This window comes from Podarcis vaucheri (genome assembly GCF_965113315.1).
Source record: "Podarcis vaucheri genome assembly, chromosome: 8".
Taxonomy (NCBI): Eukaryota; Metazoa; Chordata; class Lepidosauria; order Squamata; family Lacertidae; genus Podarcis; species Podarcis vaucheri.
Window position 1 is genome coordinate 29,847,698 of NC_138766.1, and position 8,198 is coordinate 29,855,895.

The 8,198-nt window shown below is 45.0% G+C and overlaps 1 long non-coding RNA gene across 1 annotated transcript; it reads left to right on the forward strand.

The window, feature by feature from the left end:
* Positions 1-356: 356 nt before the first annotated feature.
* LOC309538839 lies at positions 357-5,141 on the forward strand. Its single transcript, XR_014222371.1, has 2 exons — positions 357-680; positions 4,430-5,141. It is a non-coding gene; the product is annotated as an uncharacterized lncRNA (long non-coding RNA).
* The last annotated feature ends 3,057 nt before the right edge of the window (positions 5,142-8,198 follow it).

Genomic DNA, 8,198 nt, shown 5'->3' on the forward strand with positions numbered 1-8,198 from the left:
TCGGAATAAGCAAAGCAGAAACGAAGCCAGCCGACTCCCGATCCGAGGACGGGAACTGCAAAGCCAGCAGCGCTTTAATCTGGATTTAAGGCTGCGATCCTGAAAACAGGAAAATAGTCAACCCGGTTGGAGCGCAGCGGGACTTGCCGCCCAATAAAGTCTCGATAATATACGGGCCTTACTTCCGAGGAAATTAGGTTGCTGGTTCTCCGGCTCGTGCAGAAGGCTCGGATCGCGCCCTCTTCTCCCCCCCCCCTCCTTTCGGCTGGGCGGCTGCGCGCTGCGCTCCTCCACCCCCTTGGAGAGCCACGTGTCCCTGCCTGGTCTTTATTGTGCTCGGGCTCCTCGCCCGCCTCCTCGCTCCATGAAGCGCGCCCAGCGCTCCAGCTTTGCAGACACACACACGCACGCGTGCACGAGGAGACAACCGAGCAAAGGTGCCGCCGCCGCCGCTGGTGGTTCCTCCTGCAAGCCGGATTAAGGCTGCTGATCTGATGCTCAGCAGCGACCCACGGGACCCGCTTCTTGGTCGGCCGGGGGACAGAGGTTGGGTGGCAGCGGCGCTTCAAGCCCGGCTAAGTCTGCTGCGGAGGCGCAGGCAGGAGCTGCTGCTGCTGCAGGGAATCCGGTTTCCGCCTCGCCACCGGAGGAGGAGCAGCAGCAACGCTGCCCAGCCCGGGGTAAGGAGCAGCGCGCGCATTTTTCCGCGTTTCTCGTGTCTCGAGGGAAGGGCGATGCGATGGCAGCCTAATGCAAAGCTCCCGACTCTCTCCAACCTCTCCCCCCCCCCCCGACGCAGTAAGTCAACAGGTGCGGTTTTGCAATCCGCTTCCCCTGTTGAATTTTTTTTCCTGCTAAAGATTGGAGGCGGGGGGCGGTTCGTGTTGTAAGGCAGAGGCGGTAAGGTGTGCACTGAGGTTTAATTCTATTTCTGTGGCGCCCGCCCTTCAGTCTTTGAAGCCCGTTATCATCTCTGCCGGAGAGATCCGAGCTGCAGTTTTTTCAATTAGTAACAGATACTTCTTTATAAACTGTGGGATAACCTGTTCCTGCTGTCATGCCTGGAAAGCTGGGCATCCTGTTCTAGAATGTTTTAATTTTGTGGTACGTCTCCCCCTGTGCCCACGCATTCATACGCACTATAACACTTCAAGGGCTTGAGCGTGTAGATTTTCTCTGTGTTCTCCCTCTGCAGCCCCACAGTAAGACCCACAAACATTCCATATATCAAACTGTTCTCAATTGTAGAGTTGGAAAGGACAACGAGGGTCATCTAGTCCAAGCAGGAATCTTTTGCCCAACGTGGGGCTCGAACCTACAACCCTAAGATTAGGAGTCTCATGCTCTACAAACTGAGCTATACTGACGTCCATAGTTTACGTAGCTACTGGTTTCTTTAGACCCTCGCTTTCTTTCTCTTGTAGGCTCAGCTGTCTGTCAGCTCGCAAGTTCCTGTTAAGCGCTTTCTGGGTTGTGGTTTTTTAAAAAATAAATAATAATTTAAATTAACTCACAGCAACGGTATATACCTAGGGTTTCCCCCGGGCGTGTAGAAGCGGCTAGTTTTCTTTTAGGTGGTCCGATGCTTCTTCCAAATTAATTGCCACACCTGAGTGTGCTATTAGAAGGAATGATGTTGCTTTAACTGTGGCCTGCCATGTTTCCACATAAAAGTATGGTGTACTTACAGCAATGAAGACAGGAACTTGGTGGAGGTTTCTCATGTACTAACTCTTAACGTGGGCTTGAATGGGCCTTGTTCATCACCAGAGGGAAATTCCACAAGGCGCCACAAAAGTGGAGGGAACTGATGCTGAGAATATTTATTTTTTAATATTATTAAATTTCTATCTTGCCCTTCCTCCCGAAGGAGCCCAGGTCTTAGTATAAAAGCTGGTCGCTTGAGCCCAGGTGACAGTTTCCACAGTCTGCCACGGAAGGGATTTGTGGCCTTAGCCAAGTCATTCAGTATTTTTCCAGACTATTGTTCTTTCACATTTAGCTGCTACATTGGCGGGCAACCTCTGGCTTGGGGGGCAGGGGGACATATACCCCCCCCCCAGTCTGCTCTTACATGGTGACCCTTGGAATCTAACCCTCAAGTGTCTCTCTTTCTTCATTCTTGTATCCTCACTGAAAGAGTGTCAGATCTATACTTATATCTAGTATGAGAAATTGGTACTGTGGTACCTCAGGTTGCAGACGCTTCAGGTTACAGACTCCGCTAACCCAGAAATAGTACTTCGGGTTAAGAACTTTGCTTCAGGATGAGAACAGAAATTGCACAGCGGTAGTGCAGCGGCAGCGGGAGGCCCCATTAGCTAAAGTGGTACCTCAGGTTAAGAAAAGTTTCAGGTTAAGAACGGACCTCCAGAACAAATTAAGTTCTTAACCTGAGGTACCACTGTATTGGACTCTACCATCATGCAGCCCCTGACAAATGGATTAAGCCCTTAGGCTGCGTTTGAAATTCGCTAGGCACATTTTGCACCTGGCTATCAGCCACTTGAGACCAAGTGAAGATGCCCAGGTGTCAGGATGACTCCTGACATCTCCACCATCTAGAGGTGCATTCCTGGGGATCCTCAGATATCGACTGTTTTCACACACTAATACTACAGCCTGTAGAATTCTATCTGTTATATTTTTTCTGCACAATCAAGAATGAATTTCAGGAAACAAAAAAGCCGTACTGTATTGAAAAGCACAACTTTCAAGCTGTCTGCCCCCCCCCCCCATGGCAACTAGGCAGCATTCCTTTTTTGGCAAACTGTGTCCCTGTTTGAAGGAGCCATTTGGCACCTACCTTATGCAGTGGTACCTCAGAGGTCCGTTCTTAACCTGAAACTGTTCTTAACCTGAAGCAATACTTTAGCTAATGGGGCCTCCCGCTGCTGCTGTGCCGCCGCCGTGCGATTTCTGTTCTCATCCTGAAGCAAAGTTCTTAACCCGAGGTACTATTTCTGGGTTAGCGGAGTGTGTAGCCTGAAATGTCTGTAACCTGAGGTACCACTGTATATCTGAGTTTCTAACACTGCCCATATGGCCTTTGAGAGAGAGAGAGAGAGAGAGAAATGGCCCACTCCTGATGCAGAGGGCATTGGGCATAGCAAGAGTCCTTGACTCGGCAGATTGTGTGTGTGTGCTTGTTTCTGGGAAGCTTTGCTTCCAGGGAGTGGTGCTGAATTTCTCTTTCTGGTAGTGAGAGATTCCTAGAAGCAGGACCAATGTCCAACCCATTTTTCAGGATCATTTTGATTAGAATAGCAGCAAGGGCAAGACTCATGTGTGCTTAGAAGTGTATAAACAGTGCATGAGCTAGTGTATGGGTAGGCAAACTAAGGCCCAGGGGCCAGATCCGGCCCAATCGCCTTCTAAATCTAAGTCTTTACATGAGTAGAATGTGTCCTTTTATTTAAAATGCATCTCTGGGTTGTTTGTGGGGCATAGGAATTCATTCATTTTTTTTCCTTCAAAATATAGTCCAGCCCCCCCACAAGGTCTGAGGGACAGTGGACCGGCCCCCTGCTGAAAAAGTTTGCTGACCCCTGGGTTGGACATTGACTAGGAAAGCACAGGCTCAATTCTCTGCTCAATCTCAAAGCTCGCTGGGTGACTTTGGACCGGCCACTATTTCTCAGGCAAACAAAGTTATTATAAGGATAATATATTTGTAAACTAATTTATGTTGCCCAGATTTCCTTGGATGGATGATGGGATACAAGTGAAATATAGAAATATTGCCATTATGTCTTTAAAATCCAAATTGTTGTCTTAAACTAAATATCAGCTAAAAGCTCCCTGGCTTTCCCCCATGATGGTTGCAAAGAAAAACTTGATAACTGTTGTTTTCAAATATTTGGGCAAGCAAAAAGCAAAACCCAAATGCACCATGTCAGCAAAGAACGTTATTTTTAAGCTGATCTCATGACTTGTGACATCAGGTTACACAGATCTACCAGGCTTCTGTCAGCCTCCGCTGATAAGAAGGAATTTCTTCGATAGAGAAACTGCAGCTGGAATTTGAAGGGAGGGAAGGAAGCACAATTCTGAGCATATTTGCAGAGAATTAAGGACCAGGCTGTGTGGACAGAGTCTCTCATGTGAAACTTAAAATCAGCTTTATTTTAAACCACTCTACAGTGAGAATGTGTAAGCCTGCTTTGACTACAGTATACAATTGAATTCTGTTCCACATTTAATCCTGAATGAATGAATAGCATTTCACATATGGCGTGATTAGTGTGGAAGAAACGTAGACCACATATTCTCTCTCCCACCTACTTTGGAGTAACCCCCACTGAACTCATTGGGACTTGCTTCTGAGTAGGATAGGAGTGCAACTGTTACAGATATTTGTGCCTTGATTGCCTTAAGCGTAGATGGCCTGATCTGCTATTTATTGTTGGTTATTTTAATCTGTCACCAGAAGGTACCAAGCTATGGATGGAGATCTTCTGAGAAACTGGAAAATGGAGGAGTCTTCCATCTTCATGTTCTACCAGCCTCTGGAGAGATACCAAGCAAAGGTGGCGCAGCTTCACTTCTCTGCTAGGACTGTGTAAACTTCTGTGCCTTCCTAAGCTATTACCTTCTCCTCGTGTTTCATTGCTGCTGTTATGGTTGCAATTTTATGCACTCTTACTTGGGAGTAAGTTCCTTTGGACACAGTGGCACGTATTTTTTGGGTAAACTTGCATAAGTTGGAGCTGCGTGATAACCAATAATAATACTCTCTTGACGGTACCATAATCTGCAGTCCCAAGTCGCAGGGCATCTAGAGAGGCATTTTCGGTGCCTGCTCGGACACTATCGAACTCCATACCTTGGGAGACTTGCCTCAGGTTGGACCACGTGTAAAGCACTTCTGAAAAATTAGAGCTGGTGAGTGGAGCACCACCATGTGGAAAGAGACCTTCCGTGATTCTGAACACGCATTGCAAATACGAACGGACAAATACAGTTTTTGGCATGTTTGTTTCAGCAAGCCTATGTGGCCTATGTAGAATGTTGATAGGTGTTTCAGTCTGATATTTAGGCTATTGTTGGATTTAATTATTGTTTTAAAATAATTGCTTTTAATGACAATACTATTTTTGTAGGGTTATTGCACTAAATAATAATAAATGAATGGATTTTAATAGCAAACTAAACAAAAGAATAACAAATTGTGGGCCAAGGAATAGTCTGCAGTGTGATTTTAGCCAGATCTATATATTATTATTCTTAGAAGAACGATTATTCTTCAGAGCTGAGCAGGCCCAGAGTACGTTCACCCAGGAGTTGGGTTCCTGGATCCTAACAGCAGTCCATTTCACTCTCCGTACATCATTCACCTAGCAATGGTTAGAGTTTCTGTATAAGCTCTGAATATAAGCTCTGAGTATACTGGATAGTCAGTGCCAAACAGGGCCGGCCCATCCATGAGGCAGTGTGGGCAATGGATCCAGCCTCAAAGGAGTGCCGCAGCCACAGTGACAACAATGGCTGTGGCGTGCTGCTTGAAGTCCTGATCTGCCTCTACAACGGCCTTGTTCCTGATGTAGATCTTCACTCACCCATTCTTCCCCAATTGTGGGGGGAACCGTTTTGTGGCTTGCCTCGGGTACCAAAATGTCTTGGGCTGGCCTTGATGGTGAAGATCTCAAGGTGTTCATAGATTATGTTTGCATACCAGGAAGTTCTCCAGTGTTGAGTCTTCCTGCATCTCCGACTCTTAAGAGCAGAAGGCACCCCAAGCAAACGCACTACCAACTATCAGGACGTAAAATAAAATTGCAGTCCCACCCCGAAGTGGTTCATCAGCCAGAGGCTAGGTAGTCAGTGGGCCACCGGCAATGCTTTCCTTGAGATGATGGGCATCCCCAGTCATCAGTGATATCTGGCAGATTGCAGATACATATTCTGTATTTCAGAGGCTTGGCCACCTGTCTCTCTTGTAGATTTATATAGATTAGAAATGGGCTCCATATACTTAGGGAACAAGAAATCTGTTAAATCAGGTAACAGAAAATTTTAACTAATGGCATATCGTTTTCATGGCAGCTTTTATCCAGAAATTTTAGAATCTGATTGCTGGGTCTTTGCCTGCCACTAATTTTGCAATAAACAAAAACCACTTCAGAATATGCAGCACAAACAAATTATTGAACTACTATAAATGTGTGGAAGCTGCTGTTGTAAAACATAAATTGTATGTTACTATGCCTCCTCAGATATGTAGAAAGTTGGCTTGTGTTTTGATCAGGCTGTTAGCTTATTGTTGATTTTGTAATGTTTTAAATAGCTGTTTTTAACTGTTACTGATTATTTATTTATTTTTATACTTGAGCTACTTTGAGTTTTTTTTAAAAAAAACATTGAGTGGTATATGAACTTTTCCGAAATAAATAACATGTTATTTTTGTTTCTGAACTGTAAGAGATTTAAGGCTACATTCCTAAATTCCCTTGCTTAAAAGTGTTTTTTGTTGAAATGGGTGGGATTTATTTTGATGAAACATACGTGTGATGGGTGTTGCTGTCAAATGCATGTCCATCCCTGCGGTCACACTCCTATATCTTTGGGTAGTAACTGAAAGAATTGCATCACCAAAGAAATTGAGCATGTGTACTAGTTAAGAGCTGGTAAAATCCTCCTAAGAGTTTTGTGAATGCCTCTCCTAGAACACACTGTAGGATACCCCAGAGTGAGGAAGGAGAATACGGAATGATTCTGTGACCCGACCTTAATAGCCAGTTGGTGGTCTAGTAACCATATACAGTCGTACCTTGGAAGTCAAACGGAATCCGTTCCGGAAGTCTGTTCAACTTTCAAAGCGTTCGGAAGCCCCGTCGGACATTTGGCTTCCAAAAATAGCAAACCAGAACAGTCACTTCTGGGTTTGCTGCGTTCGGGAACAGAAACAGAAAACTACAGGTTTTATTTTGTGAAAGGCTTTAAGTTGTATCAATAAAAGATGATATTTATAAACGGCCTGAAGTTTTCTAGACACTATTAAGAAAGTAACACAATCCCTGCTCACAGGCCACAATCTAAGACCCCCATCTGCATTAAACATTTAAAACAGCATCTTAATATTTTAGCCAGGGATGGCTTTCCCCCCAAAATTCCTGGGAGCTATAGTTTAAGGCGCTGAGAGTTGTTAGGAGATCCCTATTCCCCTCTGAGCTACAATTCCTAGAGTTCCCTGGGAAGAAGGATTGGCTGTTAAATCTGTCTGGGAATTGTAGTGAAGGGGAATAGGGACCTCCTAGCATTTTCAGTATCCTTAACGAATCGTAGCTCCCAGGATTCTTTTGGGGGGAGGCCATTGATGGTTAAAACATGATACTGCTTTAAATGTATAGTTAGTGCAGATGAGGCCTAACAGACACAATACAAAAGGAAAAACGTGGGTTGGGGGGGGAATAAGCATATGCAGGAACAAGTAAATGATTCATGACCAATTGGGAAGGCTGGCAAAGGGGAAATATCTGGGAAAGGAAGTTGTTCCAGTTGGTGGAGTGGGCTGTGCTGTTTCTGCTCATCCTCTACTGTCCACTTCTGAATTAGTCTCAGGAGCAGAGCTGCCAGTCATTGGAGGGGAAAGTACTACACATTAATCATAAACTCAGATGCAGGAAAAAAAGAGTGGAGGAAAACAAGGAAGTTCCACCACACTTGGAAAGCAAGGTATCCCCAACGAACAGAATGCCCTGTGCTGATTCTGCTGTTACTGGTTTCTCAGCAGTAAGCCAAGCAGCATCTTGTCTTCCTTACACCATCAAGTTGCAAAGAAGCTGCTTGGGGCATAGTGTTCTTTACACCAGAAGGAAGTTGGAAACTTCTTAACACTGGGCTCTGAGCAGAGAACCAGGAATAGGCTTTAAAGTAAACGAGTGGGAACAGGCTGTTATTGAGTAAATGGCAACCAGTGCATGTTAGAATTTGCAGTTTGCATCATCCTGCTAAGGATAAGAAGGGTTATATTGTACATCAGCTGATGTGTGCTGACTTAATATTAGGATTAGTTAGTTTGTTTAATTATAATAATTGGTTGGCTTCTGTGTATTGATCGCAGTATAATGATGTGTCACACTTTCTGCCTGGTATCTTTTGACCTTAATAAGGTACCTTCTCTCGGTGTCTGTCTGTCTGTCTGTCTGTCTCTCTGTGTGTACACTTTACATTATTCAAGTGCCGAAATGGTCAGTGGC